At 41.7% G+C, this 26,285-nt stretch overlaps 1 long non-coding RNA gene across 1 annotated transcript in view; it reads left to right on the forward strand.

Moving 5' to 3' along the window:
- LOC122457871 overlaps window positions 1-20,119 on the forward strand; it is a 36,375-nt gene extending 16,256 nt beyond the window's left edge. The window contains exons 2-4 of the long non-coding RNA XR_006277554.1: window positions 107-332; window positions 1,521-1,595; window positions 17,819-20,119. This is a non-coding gene — a long non-coding RNA (uncharacterized LOC122457871). The remainder of the gene's footprint in view (window positions 1-106; window positions 333-1,520; window positions 1,596-17,818) is intronic.
- The last annotated feature ends 6,166 nt before the right edge of the window (window positions 20,120-26,285 follow it).

The raw sequence follows: 26,285 nt of genomic DNA on the forward strand, positions 1-26,285 counted from the left end.
TCCAGCATTTTAGAGCCAAGGGTGGAAAGTTCTTCTCCCTCAATTCCTCTCTAATTCTGAGCACATCCTATAAATTATGAATAAAGGGCTTTCACTGTCACTACAGGGATCTGCTGAGGAAATGTCATGAAGGAGAATTGGGATTCAGAGGCATCATTGCTCTAAATTTTCCTCTGATGTTTTAGCATTTCAAACTTCTCAAGTGTGGTTTTGATGTCCTCAAAAACTTCACAGGACAGCTGAGTAAGGCTACTGGAATGATATTTAAGCTATACTCTGTACAGGAGGAAATCATATGAGTAACTGACCTTACAACATTGCTGTTGGTCCAAGTAAGTTTTCATTACTAAGTGCTTGCCTATAGTATTATGGAACTGGACTTTCATTGCTCAATAATTTCTCATTTTAGTAAGCATTTTCTTCTAAACTTTTCAGTACATAATATTAACAGTTAGGCATTCAAAAAATCTTAATTTTAAGTCAATTTAATGACCCTCTTAAAACAAGTTTTGGGGTTCTTTTAACTTGTCTTCTGTTTTTGGGGGGCTTTGAGGGTACACTTGGGTCATATTTTGAAGCTTTTCTCTGCAACCATCAGGGCTGGGAACTTTTTATTCAAAATGACAGTTGAGATTCTCACCCATGCCTTCAGGAGCTGAGGCTTTAAGAAAACCCCCAAATATCACAAGACTCACAATGAAATTTCCAGAGTCTGAGTCGCTGAATACACTAATTGAAAGAGTCACAAGTTTAATGGAAGGAAGTGTACTAAAGGGATAACAAATTACCAAGGAATAATTTATAGATAAAAAATTGAGAATATAAATAAAGAATCTAAGAAAGGAATTATTGTAATAGAATTGCTTGATTACTTCCTGGTAGTGGTCTGGAGAAATATCTTGAAAATGGAACACTTTTTCTAATTACTTTAATTCTTGCTCAAGTTATTTTTCTGGGCAGTTCTTTCTACTAGGTTGACTGTTGCTACCTAACTCTGAAATATTAGTGTTAGCATTATGAGATCAAACATAGAATTCAGCAAATTCCTATCAGTCTTAACTTTTAGAATGTTCTGAGTTTTATTCCTGCAAAGTTATCTCTGCCTTGTTACATACGACTATACTGTTGTGTTTTACACCCACTTTATACAAGTGTGACTACACAAACAGTGGAGAATCCATGCTAGGCAGTGTAAAATTTCAGCCCAAAGGTTAATATTCTCAGGACTTTGTGATAAAGGGGATTATATGATGTTGCAGCTCAGTGTTTTTTCTTACTTTTAGATGGCAGTCTTCTGGTGTCTTAGGGTGAAATCCTCCCACTACCAAAATGGGTGGGAGTTTTGCCATTGATTTAAATGAGGCCAGGATTTCACCCTAAGTTACTTTCCCCCCAAAGCTGTTTCCAAAGTATTTGTTGTCTTTGATATCATTTTGGTGGTTCCTGGTAGACAAGTATTCACATCAATAAACCATCACCACAAATAGCATTAACTAACAAGTGACAAATTTTTTTAACAGTACCATGAGGGAAGCCCAGTAAAATGTTGGCCATGAAAATTTACTTTTCTCTTGACCTTGCAAGTACTTTTTCAGGTAAGGCAGATTGCCAAAGCAATGTGAGGAAACTGTACCTCTCCTGACACTAAATATAGGACTTCATTTTCCAAGGTTGTTGTTAGTCCAATGCCTAAAAATATGAAATTTTTTAAAAATAATTAAAATCATTTAATAGTTTTTACAGTAATTACACATTCCATTTCTTCTGCTAGTTCTCGCATGAACCCATAAAGAGTCTGTGAAAGAAAAAATATAACAAAAAAGAAAAGAAAGCAAAATCATGTCTTAGAAATACCAAAAAAGATCCATGAAGATGAAACAACAAGACTGTCAAGAAAGAAACTAAGGAGAGAGAGATGATGCTGGCAACTCAAATTCAGAAAACTTCAATTTAATTTAAAGCTGACATAGTTTTGAGAACATTGATGAAACCATAGGCATGTGTGGGCAGCAGCAGAAATGAATGTAGTGATGAACTCGATCTGCCTTGACTGGCTGTTGTTCAAATTGGTATTTGACTAATTGTCATCTGTATTCATGATGATATTCTGGTGATTAGAAAGTGAATTTCAAAAATATGGGGCTAAATGTTTTCATAACTGCAGTAGTATCTGCGTACCACAGAGACCTGGAAAATTAGGCAGACCTTAAGAACAAGCCATCACTTTACTCTAGCAATAGAAATGTCATCGGCCCCGATTCAGCCATGCAATAAAGCACACACTTAATTTTAAGCATATCCTAAAGCCCCATTTGAAGTTAAACATGTGCTTTAGTGCCTGACTGATTCAGGACCTTAACAGGTAAAGCACTGGCCTGTTTGCAGAACTCTGAACTCCTGTTTACCTGTAACAAGGTCTCAGTTGGTCCACCGAGCCGCTGGGGGATTGTGGGGAGCTACTGCCTACTGCCTCGCCGAAAGGCCTTGGTCACACCTTTCTGTTGATGGGGAGTTAGCAGAGGGAGGGGTGCCAGCCAGAGTCCGTGACACGCCCCTCAGGCCGGGGAGCACCAGCAAGAGTCAGTGGCGCACCCCTCAGGCAGGGGAGCACCAGCACAAATCAGTGCTCTTTATCGAGGTTTAGCCACCCGAGGCAGGGTGGCCGGGGTAGGGGAATGCAGGCAATGTTCCCTCTTATTATTAACAGGCTGTGTGCTTAAAAAATTTCTTCTGTGCCGCCACCGGAGCGCAAAAAACCCCCCAAAAAACCAAACAAACAAAACCCACCACTGAAGCCAGAGTGCGCGTGGTGTTTCACCATGTGCACGGGGTTTAATATCTGTGTGCACACTCACAGCTTAGAGGGAACAGTGAACACAGGCCCACCTGACTTCACTGCATTCCAGCCCAGGGCCCTGTCAGTGGCAGGAGGAGAGGGTCCCACCACTGGGTCAGCGGGGATCCATCCGCAACACACTGACCAAATACTGACTCACCGCACTGTCTAGTTCTGCCCCTGGGTTACTTCCTACCCAGTCTTTCGAGTGGGTCTGTCTGGTTCCTCCAACTTGTCAGGATATTCAGCCCCCGGTAGATCTAGCTCACCCTCAGCGTCAGGCTCACTCTGGCTCAGGTTGCTGCCTGGCTCCTCCAGTTCCTCGAGGTACCTTGTGGCCAGCAGTCCTGGTAGCCCGAGTCCTTCTTCAAGGTCAGGTGTCCTCTGGTCCAGGGCTTCCCCTGGCTCGGCAGCAGGGAATAGTCAGCAGCCTGTGCCCCATTCCAGGGGGAGGAGTAAGCTTGGCCTGGCCCTGCCCACTCAGGCTGAGAGAGTGGCTTTTTATCCTCTGGTTCGCAGGGAGGCCACCCTGGCTCCCTACATTACCCATGACCTTCCTTAACTTTAATTAAAATGCTTAAATAAAGAGTTGGGCAAAATCCTGCCATGAAGAGTTATAGCTGTGTGGAGGCATATCAAGCAGAAGAGCCACCTGGCGGATTACCTAAGAGCAGGATGTATGTGGGAGGGGAGAAGGTCTGTACACTTTACTGCTGCTCTGCTTCTTTGCATGCTGTTTCTATCACCACGACAAAAGGGGGGTTGTTTTGTTTGTTTTTAAATACTCTTCTAGAGCACCAGGGATCAGTCAAACCCATCCTCCCTCCATTTTCCCTTTTATTCCACAATCTAGGCCACTGTGGGTTTGCATGACTGCTCCTGGAAACTATTGGTACTGTTTCTGGCCCTCCTTCATCTTCCCCCTCCCCAGCCACTACATTGTGGTTTGTCAGGGATGTTGCTTGAGGGAAAGAGAACATGATTTGAGTGCTGCCACTCTCTGGCTACATATACCCCCCACACTACTTTTGGCAGCATGTAGGGTATGCGTAGCTACACACCGCAGTGAAAACCAGTCTGCATCCACACGGTGGTGTGTAGCTACATGTGCCAGTGAAAGGCTGTGGTAGGAGGGAGGCAGTGGGGAAAGGCTTCAATAGCCACCCACTGCCAGAGCCTTTCTTTATGGAGAGGAAAGGCTCTGGTGGTGTGGGGTAAGGCAGCAGGGAAAGGCCTCCCCTCTGCCAGAGCCTTTCCCCACTGCTGGAGCCTTTTCCTGTGGCTGGGAAGGGCTCCAGCAACTGGGAGGCAGCAGGACACTACGTGGCTAAAAATAGCAGTGTAGACTGGAAAGCATGGCTTGAGCAAGTAGAGAGCCATGTAGGATATGTCCTCAAGTACATACCCACACCCTTCAAGTGTGTCTGTACTCTACTCCCCTAAGCTGGACCTCACTGTCTACACTGCTACTTAAACCCATTCCCATGCTAAGGCGGGCTACCTGAGTAAACACTACATACTGCTGAAAGAAATTTGTAGTGTAGACATAGCATCTGGCAATCACTGGGTATAGACTGGCTCCTTTGGGGCCATTGCAGCAGGCCATAACATAGAGCATTCCTGTGGTTGCTGTAAACTGTGTCAAAGACTGAAGTAGCCCCCCAAAGACCTAAGAATTGAGGAAGTGCAAAGGTGTCTCAAAGCCAACTTTGTCCCTCTCCCACTCTTTCATAGAATCATAGAATATCAGGGTTGGAAGGGACCTCAGGAGGTCATCTAGTCCGACCCCCTGCTCAAAGCAGGACCAATCCCTTTCATGTGCACTGAGTGGACCTCTGGCACTGATGAGGATGTGGCCCTACAAATGGAAGAAACCAAACTTGGAAGGCAATTTAGTGGTGATCTACCTGAAAATTGCATCTCCACGTGCTATTGCACTTCAATTATTACCCCATGTATTATATCTGTCTGAGTTAGAGTCTAAGCAATTCAGGGTGGCATTTTGTCACTTTTGTGTTTGTAAGGAACCATATGCCCCTTTTACACTCTGTAAATTGGGGATGGACCTAAATCAACACTCCAGAATCTGGACTTTGTAATTTGCCCTTATCTCTGCAATGGCTAACACCACAAACTCAACACACTCTCACTATCCTTCTATGGACTCATATTTCAGCCTATCTGTTGTTCTCAAGCTATTCACTTTGACTAGTCTCTATTTGTTGTGCGTGATTGGTCACCGTAATCATGTGGTATTGTGATGTAAGCAGAGACTAGATGAGCTCTCCCCTGACATCTAGTGGTGAGCTGTGGAAAAAGACTTCAGAAGCTGATCTCATTTGCTTAGGTGCTCAGCATGATGGGACTGCTTGCCCAAATGATCACTTGTGGCTGGTGTTGGATCCCCAGTCTCCTTGTTATTGGGGAAGCAGTAATAAAGGGTTGCTATCATCGTTGTGTGAACCGAGGGCAGCAGAATTGTACCTGGCATACCCCAGTGAAGGAATTCACCCTTTAACTGAACAGCACTTACTAGGCAGGGGACATGGGTTCCAAAGCCCAATGAGTTGAGAGGGTGTGGGGATAGATACTTGTAACTGGTGGTGTAGGCTCTGTTTAAGGGTCCTGGACACCATTTGACATTTCCTCTCTCCATAGTATAATAAAAGAGCTAATTTAGAGTCAATTGAGAGTCTTGTTACATTCTGCAGAGCTGAAGTCCCTGATATGTAGGCCTAAGTATTAGACCTACTTTGGGACAGTGTCTCTATTGCAAGAGACTGTCCAGTGTGCACCAGCAGTGAGGCAACCCCACTAACAGCTGACATCACTGAGAGGTACGTTAAGTGTGCAGGGTGGGGCTGAAGACATCTTGGTAAGCAGGCAGCTGGTGGAGAGGCCTGACAAGTGGCTAGCAGGGTGGCTGGCGGAGAGGCCTGGCAAGCGGCCAGTAGAGAAGCTGGTGGAGAGGGCCAGAGCAGAGCCCTGCAGAGAGGTACAGCAATCGGTTGTTGGGGCGACGAGCGAGTGTCTGAGCAGTGCAGCATGTAAGGTGCCTCCTTACCACCCCCGCCTTCCACACAGGGTGGGAGGTCAACTCTCCGGATGAACCTTGTACTTTGGGGCTGCACTAGCCAAGCACAGCAACTGTGAGTGGGGTACAGAGAAGGGACAGGCACATTAAAGGGACTTTTGGGTTGCTGGACTTAAGACCCTGAGGGAAAAAGGACATTATCAAACTTACTCAGGGGTGGGTCTTTTGCTCATGGTTTGTATTTATGAACCCTAGTTGTGGTGTTTTCCCAAATTAATGCTGAGTGAATTCCCTCTTTTTATTAAAAGTTTTTGCTACACTCACACTCTGTGCTGCAAGAGAGGAAGTATTGCCTCTTAGAGATGCCCAGGGAGTAGTGTGTAATTGTCACAGGTCATTGGATGGGGGCTCGAGCCAGTTTTGTGTTGTATTGTTGAAAAGGAACCCCTAGATACCGAACCCAGCTCTTGTTGCTGCTGGCTTCACCTGGCAGAAGGGTTACAGTTAGATGATTAAAATTTTTATAAATGAGCAGAGAAATCTAATATTTCAAGGTAGCTGCACAGATGCTTCTGGTGTGAGCTTTAATGTGAGTATGTGTTTGCTCAAGAATTCACAAGACTTTTACTTTCTGCACTCACTCTTGTGACTATAAAAGAAAATTGCTCATGCAAGTGTTTACTGAAAACAAGTAAATAGTCATGAAAGCTGATGAGGTGAATTCAGTCTTTCTGCATAAAGACTTTTACAAATGCATTTCCCCCAGTATTCGCACTGCCTTAGTCCTTTCCCCTCTCCCTGAAGTATTCTGTGATTGTGTGTGTGTGTCCTTCCTTGGAAGCATCAGAGATGGGCACAGCTGGAAATGGGACACTGGACAGGGTGGGTTGGGCTCTGATGTGGTACTGAGAATTCTTTCTCTCAGGAGCTTGACTGGAGGGTCCCCGTTTACATCCCCAGGGTCTAACTGATCATCATATTTGGCATCAGAAACGAATTTTTCCCCAGGTCAGATTAGCAGGTAACTTGTGTATGTGTGTGTGTGTGTGTGGGGGGGAGTGTTGCTGCATGGGGCACAGGTCATTTGTTAGGATCATTTGGATTTATCTCACTAAATCAATTCCCTGCAGGGGACCTGGGTATTGGTGTACCTTGGTTGCTCCTGTTCTGTGCTATGCCACACAATAGCTTAGTCTCCTGAGGGCTGTAATACTTTTGGTCTAATTCTGGTTGTTGGGCTTGGGGTGGAGGTGATAGGTTTGTAACTGGTGGCCTGTGATATATGGGAGGTCAGGTTAAGTGATCCAGTGATCACTTATGGCCTTAAACTCAGTCTGTCACAAAGGCAGTGGAAAACTAGTGAGCTCGAGGCTTTCTGTTTGATGCAGCAAAACAGAAGCAGCTGATTTAATCATAGATTCCATCTTGGGTAATGAATAAGTTGCTTTCCCCACCCCCCATTTCTTGTATTGGTATTCCACTGTCATCTTGGAAACAGGAAAATTCAAGTACTTTGTATTCTGTCTCCATCCTAGGAACAGAGAAAGTTGTTATACTTCTTGTTTTGTGCTGCCAGACCTGCACTAATTTCCCTTCCTAATAAAAGGCTGGAAATGGAGTTAGTAGAAAACTTTGAGAACCATTCCCAGCCAATGGATAAAATTAAATTAACCAAATCTAGATAAAGGATGAGGGCTATGGTAGAGGAATGTGCTGGTTTAGGTCTGCAGTGAAATTTAGCCTGTGAATGAAAAACACTTGCTTTCATTTTATACTTAAGTCAGTGTGTTAAACTTCTCCAAACCAAAAATTGCCATTATTCAATCTAAACTTTGCACCCTAAAATATCCATCTTATAGTACACTATTAATCACTTGAAAGCAAATGTTAGCATTTAGCATTGAATTCCCAGCTTCTTACTATACACCTAATAGTTCTTTCCAGTGAAACAAAAACTAGGCCTTCTGATGTGCATAAGTTACTTCAGTCATACTTCCAGCACTTGCTTCAAGCGTGTATATTTTCAAATCATCTATCTTATATCATCCAGCATGTATGCTTCACTCCAGGAATGAATAAGCTTGACACATCTTCCTGCTTAATGTTATATTCGTCTTACCATTCCTTTGAGATTTTATCTTTGCAAGGTTTAAGGCTGGTTTGCTGTCTGCTGATGATTTCCACTGGAATCAAAAACACACTGATCAATGGAAAAACTGCCTAAAACTCTTAGTGCTCAATGACACTCCCTTACATTGTTCAGTATAATGCAGGATTACACAGATGTATCTATAGGCTGTCTGGCTGGGGAGGCCAAACAAACTTTCTGGTGGCTATTTTCACTGGAACAGAAAAAACAATTCCCATTGTGGTGATGTTTCACTTTTACTAATGAAATGCACTATCCTAACTATCCACTTGCCTAACAATCTATGAAGCTTCGATTTTACTTTTATTCCACACTTACTGTGGTTGCCAAATATAATTTATTTTGTGTTATTTTCTTCATTTTTATATACAATTTGCCTATCTGCTGCATGATTAAAGAAAACTACAATAGTAAAGGTCCAGCTATGCATTTCTTTGACACCCAGAACTTCTATTAGCTTCAGTAGGATTTGGAGTGTGCTAAATGTACAGGATTAAGTCTCCTGGTTCACTATTAAGTACCTACTATAATAGTCCCACAACTGTGTCATATTCTGTTTAGCATGGAAAACAAACTCATAACTGCCTGCCAGCCCTTTGGCACTGACTACCGGTTAGTTAATAATCAATTGTTTACAAGGGGTGAAATCCTGGCCTCATTGAAATCAATTGGAATTTGCCATTTCACATAGAAAATGTCAAAATGTTTGGCTTTGACTTTCTCATTTATTTTATTTGAACTTTTATAGTAGTTTTACCATTCTATACATCATATATTTAATATTAAAATATATTTTGACAATATTGAAACAAAATGATTTGACATCAAAAACATTTTGATATTTTCAAATATATATTTTTTGTAATTTTCATTTTGCAGGAAATTTCAAAATTTCTGCTTGTTCTTCCGATTTGGAACAATTTTGGTTTGGAATGTTGGAATTTTCAGCAGAACAGAAATTTCATTTTCTGACCTCTTTCTGGAAAAAAAGAGTATTGTGTTATGTTGTATAGGATTGCTTCTAGGAATAAGATTAGCTGGTCTTCTCAAATGTACAGAAAATATAGAATCAAATACAATAAAAATATTAAATGAATCAAACAGTACCGCAGAATCTCTGTGGATAGAAATTCCATGCTTCAATGATAAGAGTATAGCAGTAGGAGTATATTACCTACCACCTGACCACAATGGTGGCAGTGATTGTGAAATGGTCCAGGAGATTAGAGAGGCTACAAAAACAGAAAACTCAATAATAATGGAGGATTTCAACTATCCCCATATTGACTGGGTACATGTCACTTCAGGATGGGATACAGAGATACAATTTCTAGACACTGTTAATGACTGCTTCTTGGAACAACTAGTCCTGGAACCAGAAGGAGAAAGGCAATTTTTAATTTAGTCCTAAGTGGAACACAGAATCTAAGAGGTGAATATATCCAAACCATTAGGTAATAGCAACCATAATGTAATTAAATTTAACATCCGTGTGGGGGTGGGGAAAATACCAAAGAATCCCACCACAGTAGCATTTAACTTCAAAAAGGGGAACTACATAAAAAATGAGGAAGCCAGTTAAATGGAAATTAAAAGGAACAGTCACAAGAGTGAAATGCCTGCAAGCTGCATGGAAACTTTAAAAAACCACCATAATAGAGGCTCAAACTAAATATGTACTCCAAATAAAAAGTAACGGTAAGAGAACCAAAAAAATGCCACCAGGTCTAAACAACAGAGTAAAAGAGGCAGTTAGAGACAAAAAGACAGCCTTTTAAAAACTGGAATTAAAATCTTACTGAGGAAAAGAGACAGGAAATGGCAAATCTAATATAAAGGTATGATTAGGCAGACCAAAAAAGAATTTGAAGATCAACTAGCAAAAGACACAAAAACTAACAGCATTTTTTTAAAAAGAAAATCAGAAACAGGAAGCCTGCCAAACAATCAGTGGGACCATTGGATGGTCAAAGTGCTAAAGGAGCACTCTGGGAAGATGGCTGTTCCAGAGAAATGAAATGAATTATTTGAATCAGCATTCAGTTCCGAGCATGTGAGGGAGATCCCCACACCTGAGTCATTCTTGTTAGATAACAAACCTGAGGAACTGCCCAGACTTATATGTCAGTAGTGGAGATTTTGGAACAAATTGATAAATTAAACAGTAATAATTCAAGAGGAACAGATTGTATTCACCCAAGAGTTGTAAAGGAACTCAAATGTGAAATTGCAGAACTACTAACTGCGGTATGTAACCAAAATGCTACTAAATCAGCCTCTGTACCAGATGGCTAGTGGATAGCTAATCATAGAATATCAGGGTTGGAAGGGACCTCGGGAGGTCATCTGGTCCAACCCCCTGCTCAAAGCAGGACCAAGCCCCAATTTTTGCCCTAGTTCCCTAAATGGCAACCTCAAGGATTGAACTTACAACCCTGGGTTTAGCAGGCCAATGCTCAAAGCACTGAGCTATCCCTCCCCCCAGGAGAAAGTTCAATTAGCATGTAAAGCCCCAACCAGGGGGCCCATGCCACCAAGTATCAGTATCAGTATGAATCCCAATCCCAATCCCAATCCCTTTCCCTAATGTAATGCCTGTTTTTTAAAAAGGGCATAGAATCAATCCTGGCAATTACAGGCCGGTAAGCCTAACTTCAGTACCAGGCAAACTGGTTGAAACTATAGTAAGGAATAGAATTATCAGACACATAGATGAACACATAGGCAAAGAGTCAACCTGGTCTTGTAAAGGGAAATCATGCCTCACCAATCTATTTGATTTCTTTAAGGGGGGTCAACAAACAGGTGGACAAGGGCGAGCCAACAGATACAGGGTACTTGACAGGGTCCCTTACCAAAATCTCTTAAGCAAAGTAAGCAGTCATGGGATAAGAAAGAAGGTCCTCCGATGGGTCAATAACTGGTTAAAAGACAGGAAACAAAGGGTAGGAATAAATGGTCATTTTCCACAGGGAAGAGAGCTAAATAGCTGGGTCCTCCAAGAATCTGTATTGTGACCAGTGTTGTTCAACATATTTATAAATTGTCTGGAAAAAGGGGTAAATAGTGAGGTGGCAAAGTTTGCAGATGATACAAAATTACTCAAGATAGTTTAGTCCAAAGTAGACTGTGAAGAGTTACAAGGGGACGTCACAAAATTGGGTGACTGGGCAAGAAAATGACAGAGGAAATTCAGTGTTGATAAACGCAAAGTAATGCACATTTGAAAACATATAATCCCAACTATATATACAAAATTATGGAGTCTAAATTAGCCATTACCATTCAAGAAAGAGATCTTGGATTCATGGTGGATAGTTCTTTGAAAACATCTGCTCAATGTGCAGTGGCAGACAAAAATGCTAACAGATTGTTAGGAACCATTGGGAAAGGGATAGATAATAGGACAGAAAATAGCACAATGTCACTATATAAATCCATGGTGTGCCCCGCCTTGAATACTACATGCACTTGTGGTCATCCCATCTCCAAAACAATATATTAGAATTCAAAAGGAATGGAGAAGAGCTTCCTTATGAGAGATTAAAACAACTGGGACTGTTCCATTTAGAAAAGAGATGACTAAGTGGGGATATGATAGAGGTCTATAAAATCATGACTGATATGGAGAAAATGAATAAGGAAGTATTACTTACCCTTTCACATAACACAATAACCAGGGGGTCACCCAATTAAATTAACAGGCAGCAGGTTTAAAACAAACATAAGGAAATACTTGACACAACACACACTCAATCCATGGAACTTGTTGCCACAGGATGTTGTTAAGGCTAAAAGTGTAACTGTGTTCAAATTAGAATTAGATAAATTCATGGAAGGTAGGTCCATCAATGGGTATGAGTCAAGATGGACTGTGACAAAACCCTTTGCTCTTGGTGTCCCTAAGCCTCTGACTAGCAGAAGCTGGGACTGGACAACTGGGGATGAATCAATCAATAATTGCCTGGTATGTTTATTCTCTCCGAAGCATGTGTCACCGACCTTTGTCCGAAGACAGGATACTGAGCTAGATGGACCATTGGTCTGACTTAATGTGGCCATTCTTATGTTTTTATTTGTAATTCATGATAAAGTCTTGGGTTCTGGATTTAAAACAGAATGCAACACTTTTTAAGTTAGCATTGTATTCTGTGTATGTCTGTGTGTGTGTGTACATACAATTTTTTCTTTTGAAAGTATTTAAAACAAATATATAATGGGAAACTCTAAGTTCAGTCAAAACCAAGACAACATTTTTGGTTCTTCCATTCCCAGTTATCTCTTGGTAGGGTTTAAATTAAGGACTAATCTATTCAGACAAAAATGAGCTGTTGCTTGAACTTGAGCTGTTATTCTTTGGAAGATGTCAGGGACTATATAGTTACCTATATCTAAACAGCTTCTTACATGTATTCATTCTACATATCTTTTTCAGGATCAGTCTGTAATGCCACTTGTTACTCTGCTTTAGGCAGATTCAGTTTTGTAAATTTCACCCTTCCTGACAGCTTAACTAATAAATCTAGTGATTTTGGAAGGGGATATTGGTTTACCTCCTACCATAGGCTTATGGCAACTTCCCACACATTCAAATGCTCCTTTCGGTTTTAGAAATACAATGCACAATTGATGCAGCCTGTTTACTAAACTTCACCAGTGAAATTATTCTCAGTTTCTCCAGTTCTCACTCCTATTCCATATGTTATCATTGTTATGCTATAGTTCTCACAAAGCACAAGATAAGCCACAGGGGAAGTTTGTGATGCTATGCCTATTACTACAGATCTATATTAAATTCTGATGAGCATTTTCTCTTAATTTCATCCCTAGATTTCACAACTAATGCATAGTGGTCCTATCTAACTTTCCTGTAATACACTGTTTTCCGTCAATTAGTGAAAAAAATCTTTGTATTGTAACAATTAATTGTAACAACAACCATGAACCCTAATACTTTACTTTTCTTTGACTTGAAAGCATCCTAAAACCTCACCTTGTCTTGACAATCAGTTTCTCTTTGTGTAACATGGGGAATATGTCTTGTGTATAGTGCTCCACCTATACCAGTTTTCCATTCTCATATTTCCACTAATGTATATTAATCCCATAGGAAGCATTTGAGTTTCACTTCATCTTATTTACCTGGAGGCTATGTCAAGTTTCTTCCTCCCCTTGTGCTAGGCATTTCACAAACACATAGTAGGAGACAGTCCCTGGATTACAAACTGTTCTTCGAAGTGATATAAATCACAAACCACCTTGTATAACATAGTATGGAATTTTTTTTCAGATCATACTACAACCCAATTGCCAGTTGAGTGACTAGGGCATGAGCTGTATATCTTTCATTAACACTAATGAAACATGGTAGATTTTTAGTCCCACCTGAAATTGCAGAAAAGAGCAGGAATTAGTGGAATCAGCAAGTAGATCTGAGAAGCAAACTTAACTTCTGTTGAGCAAACATCACTTTTTAAAGCTACATTTATTTTATTCCTGTTAAAAATATTGGATTCCACTTGTTGAAAGAGAGTGTATTAAAGGCAAAATAAGTAAAAGTATATAAATGTAAATATTATATCTCATATTTTTCTGTAAGAAATACATTGCAAACTTGCCATCAGGAACAGACTAAGAGTTGGGTAAAAAACATCAGTGGAATTCTTGGTAGCACCAAGAATTGGTGTAAGAGACTATATTAAAGGCAAAATAAATAAAATGGAAAACCCAAATCTTTTCAAAATTGGCTGGTTTAGTCAAAATAATTGAAGTTTTTTTTTGTTAATCCATTCTTTTCAAAAAGTTTGAAACAAACACTTTAGATTTTGTTTTAAATGTGAAAACTATTGTTGACTTTCTTTCCAGCTCTAGTAGAGAGCACTATTGCTAGGGAGAAGTGGAACTACCAAGTTCCCAGACAATGACAGGTCATTTGAGGACCTTAAACTTGACCCAGTGTTAAACAGAGAGCCAGTGGAGTGAATGGCATGCTGAAGTGTGTAACTAAAAGGAAGCTGTAGGCTGTTTTAAATTACCCCCAGGAGCTCTGTAAGGACTGTAGGCAGCAAAGCACATTCATCCACCTCTGCATGAGACTCAGTATTCATAGCCACTTAATAAACTCCCTGTAGCCAACCTGGGTTTTCTATGTGTAGGGATTTGGCAGTGTACCTTTAAAATGTCAGTTGCTCTACATAGCCCCTGAGCAAGAGTATCCACCAAGGACAGAAAATCACTCAAACTGGAACAGATACAAGTCATCACATGGCTTGATTGTGATGGTGCAGTGACCAGCGATGTTTCAGAATAGATTTGGATACAACCACCATGGACATTGGTACAGTCCACACAGAAACACGGTTTGACTAACAAAGCATGGGTCTTACCACTGTTGCTTGTGTCACCTGGGCAATATTACCCGCTTGCCTGGAAATGGTGATCCTCTCCCTTATGCCCTGGCATCACAATGCCCATTCACCCATGTCCAGCCTGGTTTGCCCCCTGATGATTCTGGGTGGACTGTCATGGAGTACAATGTACCTGTTCAGACAGGAGCAGGGGATGGAGACTTCACTATGCTATGCACAAAAGTAGGAATCATGGCACCCTTGCCCTCCCACCCCCAATAGAGAATTTTCTGCATGGTTCAGAAGTTTTGTATTTTGTCCCTCATTCCCAGCTACTTATGTTTTCTCTGCATCTCAAAGAAAAATTTGGACTTTCTGACTTATAGAGCCAAAACATTTTCTTAAAGTAATTTACTACTCTTTCCTGCTCTCAGCCCACCCACGCTACCCCTTTGGCTGACTTGGCCTGGTGGCACTATAAACATTCTCCCTTCAGGAGAAGAGGTTAACCTCCTGAAGATAGCCAAAAGTGTGGTGTAGAGTCCACTGGTACCTGTCCAGCGAGAAGATAGAGCATGGTGAGTTTGGCCAGAATGCAGTTCATGGTGCTAGTGGATAGAGAAATATTTTTAAATGCATGTTTTTATTAAGGCTTCTTCAAAATCTCCCTCATTTTCTGTAACAAACTTGCTACTTCCGATCAATATCTGAAATGTAAAATCTTTTGGCTGTCCCAAAGGATTCCAGCATTGATAACTTTTGAGGCCAGAGCTGCGTACTGATGCCAACTAACTGCCTTCCACTAAATAATGAAGATAAATTGGAACAAACATGCCATATTATTCTCAGGAATGCTGTACTCCTCCCACTGTTTTAATCTGTATATACCTAAGGGAGTAAAGCCTAACAGTTACCACTATTTAAAATGGCCTGACTTTCTGTGGCATAAAGTAATTTAACTGATTCCCCTTGATATCAGACACCAATTACTCAGATGTAACTACAAAGAACAGACCTCTTGGCTAACAGCAAACAGCTGTGCCCGGCTGCTTAGCATTTGCCAGGCACATTAAACATATGCCAAGTGATTCCTGGCCAACTGCCTAGTTTTAAGTTTAGGTAAAAGTGATGACTGGCACTGAGTGTTGTACTAAATGAAACTTCTGGATGCTTCTGTGGTTGATTTGTCTCCTGCTTAAAGAAAGGTCCAACAAATATCTTAGATCTCTTGAAAAAATGGCTAAAGGCCCTAAGCTGAAGCTTGACTCAGTTCAGTGGGAGCGGCTTGGTATAAAGGTGGTTTTAAATCATCTTTATATGCTTTCCTAATCCTGGGTCTGTGTGACCACTGGCCTAGTTCCCAGGATAAATTAGAGCATGTTCAGGGTTTCTCCATTTACACTGGGGGTGTTGCAGCAGCTGGGGGTTGTTGTCAGAGGAATGTACCAATCACATCCCTTTTCCGCTGGACACAGCTCTGCACCAAGAGCCCAGGAGGAGGGGGTCAAGGAAGAGTTAATTAAAAGAAGAATGGTGGGGCGGGCAGAGAAGAAAAGAAAAAGTAATCTAAATACAGGATTGTATCATAATGGGCAGGAGGATTAAGCTTCATAACTGTAAATTACAATTTTAAGACTCTATCTATGTTAGCTAATGACTTGTTTATGTTTGAAAATCTTTCCAAATGCTATTGTTGCAACTGTTTTAGTCTCTGTGATTTGTGCCCATTTTTAACATGGAGGTGGATTAGCAGGGGCTGGAGAGCTTCAGTGAAAGGGGCATTTCAGGGATGGAAAGGGGATGTGGTTGGAGAATACTGAGCTCTGGCTATTCCCAGATGGTGGATGGTCTCCTGAGAACCATGGCTAGCTACCATAGTTTGAGCAACCCAAAAGATCCTCTAATCTGTGTGAGGGTCCAGGTTGGCGTGGAACAGAGAAGTGGATAGGAGAACCATAAGTGAGTCCCTTAGACCTTTCCTACCTCACTATGATGAGCTGCTTTTGGCCGGAGCAGAGAATCTGCCCATGTGTATTTAGTGGTACCTATACTGGTTTTCTTTGTCTAATAGCACGCTCAATGCTGGCATAAATTTAGTCCCCTGAGTGAATTAAAAGACCATTGGTTTCAATACAGTTGACAATCAACAGACCCTCAAATTATACTTGTTTTCTTTGTGTTTCGCCTGCAGCAGATTCAAATATCCATTCCATGAGCTATCACAAAAAAGATAAGACAGGAACATAACCTTCCAAATAGCAAATGAACATGATAGCATGTTTCAGTTTTAAATATTCATGAATATTATCCTCCATGTTTCTTTGAAGAGTTTTGACAGTTTTATTTAAGTAATTACTGTCACCTCCAAATGGCTGCCCATATTTTTGTCCTTTGTAAGCCCTTCTATGGTATTATTTATGCCTTTGTTTCATCTCACTCTTTGAGCCAGGTTTTATCACGCCTGCCAGGTGCACTATGCACACATGTTCTGAATTAATCTCCCTACTCCGTCAGTTTGTAACAAAGTTCATTTATTCAAGGGAGTGGGGAGATGGAGGGAAATGCAGCTTGAGACACCCTGCTATTGATTGCCTTTGCAAGTTATTCACATCAGGGAAAATGACACTTTCTACTTGAGTAGTTTCAGAACTAGCAAAACCAGAATGCTAAACATGAGTAGCCTTGAGTCAAATCCTTTGCCACCAATACATCTCAAAACAAACAGATTAGCCCCTTATAATCATGTATTTCAACAGATTTAGTGCACTGTAAACACACCACTTTTTTTTCTAAAATCCCATATCAATATTCTGTCCCTTCCCTATAGAGATGACAGTTATGCTTCTGCAGTTAGGAGCTTTGCTTCTCCTACAAATTTGTTATTACCGTAACCAGTCATTCCCAGAAAGAAGTTTAGTGCTAGATTTTGATAGCAGTAGAAGTTGCACCTGCTCACACCAACCTAATCAATGCGAACAGTAATCCAACTGCATGTGCAAGTCCTGCCATCAGTTCTATGGGTGTGGATGTTCTTCCTCTGAGGTGTAACTAGTGCAGTTCCAGTTCATGGTTGGTAGGCACTGTGGAGCTCATGCAGAGATTGAGTATCTGCTGCTTAACATGGAGATTAGCTCAAATCTATCACAGCCCCAGGGAGCTGATCAGTCTGAATACTTGTATTTAATTCATGTTGAGTATAGGATAAGGCTGGCAAGAAATTATAAGAAAATGTGAGTCCCCTCTCTTTAAATGCAAACTGATCTGGATTCAGGATGACACCTCTATCCAAGACAGTTAAAGTGGTGAGTGAAGCCAGGTTGTTAGGCTAGGACAAAAAACAAACCTGCCTCAGAGTGAGAGATGCGTATTTTATGTGTACACCTGGAAAATGGCGTTTTAAATTGCAAAATATCAAGAGGGAAAAAAGTGACATATCTGTTTGTCTATTGCAGTGAAGGCAGTCCTGACTGGAATTTGAAATCATATCATCCAGCGTATGAGAGCCTCTGAGATCCTGCCTGGAGGATACATTTGTGAAAATAAGTCTGTGAGGGCAGTCACAAGAGGAAGATCAGAGTGAAGATCATATGAAAGACATGACTGCGGACTCAAGCAAGACACTGGAGGGTGGGAAATGAATCACTAGACATGATACCACGGGCTGGTTGTTTGACACGTCTGGCCAGAGGGTCAGGAAAGAAAAGGGGAAGCTATGGAGAGAGAGTAACTCAAGAAGTAGGTTATTTCTTATTTTCTTTAATGACATGGATTGTCCTAATCTGGATTAGTTTATGTAGAATTTAAAGTGCAGATGATCAGCTGATGTCAGTTGCCATAGCTCCGTTGAAGTCAATGGAGTTACAATCTCTAACACGAGCTGAGGATCTGCCCCTAAGGCTCTAGCTATGTTGTCCCTACTGTTTCTTTTGTTTTGATTTGATTTTATCTATTATTTTTTACAACAACCACAGTGAGGTAAGACTGCTTTTGGGGAACTGCACCTGGAGAGGTGAAAAAAACTTTTTACCTCTAAGAAGTGGTAAAGAAAGATGAGTATCTGAAGCATACTCTACTAGAGGGTGTGGACCTCTGTCATGAACTGTCTTACCATCATGGCCACAAATACTTGGAATGGAGGCCTCCAGTGACCATGGACAAGAACAGGGTGTAAGGTCACAAAAGCTCCATGCACCTTGCTGTGCAGGGGAGCAGCTATCCACATTCAGTTAAGAATTACCTAGTGCAGACTAAGAGAACAACAAGAGCAAGAAAGAACATGACTAAAGTATTCACAAGAGAGAATGTTGTGTGTCTCCTCTGACTATCTGTACTGAACTGACCATAAAATGCCTAGTGGGCTATGCAGCCAGGAGGCAAAGTTCTATCCAATTAAGTATAGGAGACATAGAAAACAAGCCATAACCAAGGCTATGATTTAGTCGTGGAGGTCATGGCAGTCAGGGATCCCGTGACTTTACCGGACCTCCATGACTTCTTCCGTTTCAGCTGTCAGCAACTGAAGTGGGGGCTGAAGGCAGGACTGTGCCCCCCTGCGCTACTGCAAGTGGGGCTGGATGGCTAGAATCAAGACCCTGCAGTCCCTGCCCTGCGGTTTGCAAGGGATGGAGGGACTGCAGCCGGGCTGCGCGCCCCTGTCCCTCAGCTGCGGCCAGCTGCACACCTCCTGCTGGGCCCCAGCCCCACAGCTTCTGTGGAGGCTGTGCTGGGGCCATGTGCCCCAGCTCGTGCAGCTTTCACGGGAGGCTGCAGCTGGGGCCGCGTGCCCTTGCCCCATGGTGTGAAGTGCAGTGGGGGCTGTGTGCCCCTGCCTCGCAGCATCCCAGGGCTGCGCGCCCCCTCCTGGCTGCACCTGGCGTTTGGGGGGAGGCTGCAGCTGGGGCTGCGCACCCCTGTCCCCCGCTGCGGCCATTGGAGCTGGGGCTGTGTCCTCCGCCATGGTGGGGGTCTTGGCCTGTCATTCCCCCCCCCACCATCCATGGGACTCCATTTCTCCGCCTGTTTAGCCCTGCCCCCGGTTATTTTTAGTAAAGTCAGGGATGCGTCATGGACTCCCTGAATTTTTGTTTATTGCCCTGACCTGTCCCTGACTTTTACTAAAAATAACTATGACAAAATCTTAGCTTTATCATAACAGACGCAAGTGACATGCACCACAGATTGGAGTAGTGAGTTCAGAGCGGCTCCATGTCTTCTCTGTGAACTGGGGAAGAGGGGAAGTTTTCTCTTCCTGTTGCCCTGGTGCAGCCTTTTTTTCTCTTCTTTTCTGGAACTGATTCTGTTGTAAACCTGTCTTTTCTTGTTACTTCATGTGGGTGTTTGCAGTTGTCTGTAAAGATACATAAGGGGGACAAGAAGCCTGGTTTGTTACGTGTTTCAATGGCTAAATATTATGTGTGTGACTGCAAAATACCTTTATTTGTGATATTTCCCTACGTACATTGGTGCATGTAATTAGGCCCGTGCAGCTGTGTTGCGCACATCAAAGTAGATCACAAGCTTCTCCACTGAAGTCAATGGACTTACACTGCTGTTAGTGTGAGCAGAAAGCCCTTTGGATCTTGACTGTCATTATTGTGTTAGGAATCTCCTGCAAAGAAAGGCACTCCCCATAATCTGTTCCCTTTTGTGCTCCCTTTTTGCATATGTCCGTGTGATCAAATGTTTCTGTCACAAATATTTATAGAAAGTGAAGCTGAAGTCTACTTGCTCAAAGACATATTAAAGGCAATTTTAAAATTCTTTCCACAAGCAATTTTATCATCAGAGAAACATAGTATTTGGCACCTCTGTTCCATGCAAACATCATTGCTGTTGACTAATAAACCTGCCACAGTGGCTCAACTCTACTCTAGATTTTATGTCTTTTATCAAACAGAAATGAATGCAGGTTTTTCTCTCTATGCAGAGTTTACAATGGGTGCTGTACAGTGGACTAACATTCTGTGTGCAAGAAGCTGAAGAAATGATTATGCTGTGTTATGCCTAGCACATGGAATGGCTGCCATCTTCAAAGGATCAAGACAATTTGTGAGTTAATAGATTGGATGTGATTGCACTAAAGCAATTTCCATCTGAGTTTAGGGAAGTAAACCATAGTGGCAAGTTTATGATCATAAGGTTGCAGTGAACTGAGGTTTCAAGTTTGATGTTTGTGTGCGGAGAAAATTGCCCAACTTCCAGAGGATCTGACAGATATTGTAGCAGTGACACCCCTGTTAGCATTAAATCTGTCTGCATTATCACCATAAAATCCTATTTTTAAGGGTTTATAAATAAATGTGGGTTTAAATTTCGGCTATGCCAAATTTGGCTAGGCATGAATTCAACAAAACGACACACAGCCCAGCCTGTTGTGTCTAGGAATAGGGGACTGTCCCTTTAAATAGTTTGCAAGTTTGCTCTGTTTTAGAACCCAGCAGGAACAACAGTATGTATGTAGCTTGGCCCAGCATGTTAGTGTTTAGTTAGTAAATGTGGTTAATTGGGACCCATATGGTGTGTTCATGTTGTTGTATAGCCAGCAAGAAACCCAACATTTTTTAACCAAACAAAAATGAAATAATTTTACTATTCTGAGATTACAATGGGTGGAAATATAAATTACTGGGCCAGATTTACTAGCACACTCACGTTGCTTTGCGCTCTTCTGGTGATGCACACTGACTGTAAACATGGCTAGCTCAGCTTGGTTTATAGCTGCTTTGTGTCCCTGGAATATTGCAAAGCAGACAGAGATGGCTAGTGAATTTAGCCCATTGTTTTTAGATACATTTTTGAACTCTAATAACTTTCACAGCAATTGTGAATAAAGTGGATTTATACCCAAATTCTCAGCAAAATTCTGACCCCAGAAATGCAATGTAGATCTGAAAATTTTGCTGACCTCTGCTACAATCCTTTGTTGATGAGACATGCTTTGGTATGACAATACCTATATACTGCAGGCAGTAGAGAATAACCACATCCCATTGTGCCAGATTGTTCTCATTCTCCACATGGAATTTCCATGAATAGTGTTTTGATGCCAGTGCAGCTGCCATTGGCTCGACTGAAGGAAGAGTCCTTAAATCAGAATTATTTGTGCATAATGCTAAAAAAGAGAGCAGAATTTGATGTTAAGACCTTTGGTCCAGATCCTCTAATTTTTTCAGAGTAGCAGCCGTGTTAGTCTGTATTCGCAAAAAGAAAAGGAGTACTTGTGGCACCTTAGAGACTAACAAATTTATTGGAGCATAAGCTTTCGTGAGCTACAGCTCACTTCATCGATGCATCCTCTAATTGAAATCAGTGGGAATTAGGCACCTAAATACTTTTGGTGATCTTGGCCTTTATGTTGAATCTGTCTGTTTCTCATCAATAACTGTTTTGTGTGGACTCCATATCATGAATAGTTAGCTGCAGAATCAGTGTTTGGCATTTTGCCCTCCTGGTGGTTTTGCTCAGCTATTTCCCTGAAGCTTTTTTTCGGGGGGGGGGGAGAGAAGAGAAAAAAAACATTACTATTAAGTTACTTTGTTCAGAAATGTTGTTTCTGCACTTTTGTTTTTGTTTAATCACATACAGATTATAGTGCACATGAGCCTCAGCTAAATTACTATAGATACAGCAGCCCCTGGGATACCTTGGCACTATATTCACATCCATGAAAGTTCACCTAAGTTTCCATTCCCACCATTGTAATAGCTTGTCAAAGCCTTCATGTTATTTAAAAGGACACTGCCATTTTTCATACTTAATGTTAATGTTCTTTCTTTCCTAGGGTTGATAAAGTAGCCATTATTTTGTTAGATGGTGGGCAAGGTGGCGGTCAACTACTGAGTAAACTTTATACAATCAGGAGGGAATTCTAGATTTACTTACGTGACAATTGTACCTCTGCCCTGAAAGCTCCAAGCATTCCCTAGGTTAAATAGGATAACTAAAATGAAGTTATTTTTAGGGTGGATGGTGACAGCCAACCTGCAAAGAGCACACTGAAGTGTGCAACAGTTATGAGATGGGACACTTCTGCAAGAGAATCAAGCCCTGATCTTACAAATAGTGGCATGCTCATGCAGAGCAAATGGGAAGTCAAGTTTACAAAGTGCAGTTTTGGACAGAGAAGCGACTATGTAAAACCATCACCTGAGCAGATCTGTCCCCTGTATACTCAGAGTCATAGCTGCTTACAGGACTCCTCTGACAAACATAAAGTTGTTTTGTTATGTTGACTCTTGTTAGTGTTGCAGAACCAGCAGAGCTATGGGAGAATGAGCTGGATTCTCTTTTGGTTCATGCACCAATAACAGAACTGCCTTTTTTAATTGCAGAAAATCCCAGAAGTCCAGTTTACCTTTCAGATCTGAGGGTCAGTTTCTAGGGCTGGCATATGGAAGAAAAATATCTTTCTACTTATAAACAAACTTTCCCACCCTGGTTAGGACTCACAAGAACCTATGTTTCCGTACAGGAATGTTTCATCCCTTTGTAGCCTTGCAGGGCCAGACACAATCTGATGCTATATCTGTAATCCATTTTTACTACTGTTCAGTGATGGTTGGAACAGTCCTTTAATTTCCCTTGATTTCAGTAGGAGCTGAGCCCAAAGCAAATTTACTTGGGGCCACCTTTCTAAGGGATGTTACAGAAGTGTATATGCTATGGGCAGAACCATTACAACTTAGTATTAGTGTTGATGTGTTTCATTATTTCAGCAGGTGTAGAGATCAATAAGAACACAGGTCACTGTCCAAGGAGCTTATAATTAGGGCTTGTTAAGTAATTTTTTAAAATGGCTTTTCAAACTATATGAAAGTTTAGTGAAAATATCTGCATTGTTTGAAATTTTCCCGGTTTTCAATGAGATATATCTAAATGAAAATTGAACAAAGGCTCTACCTACTCCCTGCCACTCTTCACCACTTGTTGCAGTCCTGAAGCACTTGCTGTCCCATCTACCCTCCCGAGCCTGGCACTGGTGAAAGGGGAATCTATTCACTTGTCTTTCCATCACACTTTGTCAAAGTCCAGGAGAACAGAACACCACTTTGGCAAGTACACATATATTACTGTATGCTGCACTTTTCTGTAATATATACACTTTGTTCCTGAAAAGCATTCTGAGCTTATTGATAGCACAATGCATTTATGCGTATGAAGTATGTGGAGTGCGGTGAAGACCATGGAAAGGATGTGCAGACATACGCTCCTTTAGGTTTCTTAAAAAAACAACCCCAAACTTGCTATTTTGTGCAATCTGGCTCATTCTAGGCCCTCAAACTGCCTTGGTGAGCGTGAGGTAAGAATCTGGATGGATACACAGTCAAATAAGTTTGCTCTTTGAAACATTTTTGTGAGCCCTACGATCTCTTTCCTGGGAGGGATAGTTTAGTAGTATCCAGAGATGGCGTGGCTCCATCAGAGGCAGAGAAACTACTCCAATCTTCTCTTTAGGTTGGTTACAGAATTTCTAAAAGAGATGAAGCCCCAAGAGTTCCCTCCAGCACATCAGCACATTTCTATCTATCTTGACACTATTTGAACTTTTGATTTGTATGGGTTTATGATTTAGAAACACGCCAAAGAGAGTTAATGTTACATTCAAGCAAAATATTAAAATGTACAGCTGCAACTTGAAGACATAATGTCTCAACTTAGATATGGGTTGCACTTACAAAACTTCAAAAGCTTCTTTAAATGTCATTGTGTCCTATGTGACATCCTTTACAATCTGTCAGGTTTCAGAGTAGCAGCCGTGTTAGTCTGTATTCGCAAAAAGAAAAGGAGTACCCGTGGCACCTTAGAGAGTAACAAATTTATTAGAGCATAAGCTTTCGTGAGCTACAGCTCACTTCATCGGATGCATTTGGTGGAAAAAGCAGAGGAGAGATTTATATACACACACACAGAGAACATGAAACAATGGGTTTATCATACACACTGTAAGGAGAGTGATCACTTAAGATAAGCCATCACCAGCAGCAGGGGGGGAAAGGAGGAAAACCTTTCATGGTGACAAGCAAGGTAGGCTAATTCCAGCAGTTAACAAGAATATCAGAGGAACAGTGGGGGGGTGGGGGTGGGAGGGAGAAATACCATGGGGAAATAGTTTTACTTTGTGTAATGACTCATCCATTCCCAGTCTCTATTCAAGCCTAAGTTAATTGTATCCAGTTTGCAAATTAATTCCAATTCAGCAGTCTCTCGTTGGAGTCTGTTTTTGAAGCTTTTTTGTTGAAGTATAGCCACTCTTAGGTCTGTGATCGAGTGACCAGAGAGATTGAAGTGTTCTCCAACTGGTTTTTGAATGTTATAATTCTTGACGTCTGATTTGTGTCCATTCATTCTTTTACGTAGAGACTGTCCAGTTTGGCCAATGTACATGGCCGAGGAGCATTGCTGGCACATGATGGCATATATCACATTGGTAGATGCGCAGGTGAAGGAGCCTCTGATAGTGTGGCTGATGTGATTAGGCCCTATGATGGTATCCCCTGAATAGATATGTGGACAGAGTTGGCAACGGGCTTTGTTGCAAGGATAGGTTCCTGGGTTAGTGGTTCTGTTGTGTGGTGTGTGGTTGCTGGTGAGTATTTGCTTCAGATTGGGGGGCTGTCTGTAAGCAAGGACTGGTCTGTCTCCCAAGATCTGTGAGAGTGATGGGTCGTCCTTCAGGATAGGTTGTAGATACTTGATGATGCGTTGGAGAGGTTTTAGTTGGGGGCTGAAGGTGATGGCTAGTGGCGTTCTGTTGTTTTCTTTGTTGGGCCTGTCCTGTAGTAGGTGACTTCTGGGTACTCTTCTGGCTCTGTCAGTCTGTTTCTTCACTTCAGCAGGTGGGTATTGTAGTTGTAGGAATGCATGATAGAGATCTTGTAGGTGTTTGTCTCTGTCTGAGGGGTTGGAGCAAATGCGGTTATATCGTAGCGCTTGGCTGTAGACAATGGATCGAGTGGTATGATCTGGATGAAAGCTAGAGGCATGTAGGTAGGAATAGCGGTCAGTAGGTTTCCGATATAGGGTGGTGTTTATGTGACCATCGCTTATTAGCATCGTAGTGTCCAGGAAGTGGATCTCTTGTGTGGACTGGTCCAGGCTGAGGTTGATGGTGGGATGGAAATTGTTGAAATCATGGTGGAATTCCTCAAGAGCTTCTTTTCCATGGGTCCAGATGATGAAGATGTCATCAATGTAGCGCAAATAGAGTAGGGGCATTAGGGGACGAGAGCTGAGGAAGCGTTGTTCTAAGTCAGCCATAAAAATGTTGGCATACTGTGTGGCCATGCGGGTACCCATCGCAGTGCCGCTGATTTGAAGGTATACATTGTCACCAAATGTGAAATAGTTATGGGTCAGGACAAAGTCACAAAGTTCAGCCACCAGGTTAGCCACCAGGTTAGCCGCTACGATATAACCGCATCACTCTCCTTACAGTGTGTATGATAAACCCATTGTTTCATGTTCTCTGTGTGTGTGTATATAAATCTCTCCTCTGTTTTTTCCACCAAATGCATCCGATGAAGTGAGCTGTAGCTCACGAAAGCTTATGCTCTAATAAATTTGTTAGTCTCTAAGGTGCCACAAGTACTCCTTTTCTTTTTGCGAATACAGACTAACACGGCTGCTACTCTGAAACCTGGATGTCCACAATATGTGCTGTTGTAACAGCTGTGAAGTGGTACTCAGATCCAAAGAGTCATTTTGCTGAATGGCAAAGAACTACTCTCAAAAAGTAGTGTGATATCCTGACATTGCATCTCTCATTGACTCAAAATCATTTTGTGTTAATGCAACACCTGAAAACATGCCTTCCCAAATGTCAGCACATCATGCTGTGATTATTTTATGGTTTTCTGTAATACCATCTGATAAAATATCACCATCTTATTTCTGACCTTCTATTCTGCCTGACTAGGTAGG

Source organism: Dermochelys coriacea, chromosome 1, assembly GCF_009764565.3.
Source record: "Dermochelys coriacea isolate rDerCor1 chromosome 1, rDerCor1.pri.v4, whole genome shotgun sequence".
Taxonomy (NCBI): Eukaryota; Metazoa; Chordata; order Testudines; family Dermochelyidae; genus Dermochelys; species Dermochelys coriacea.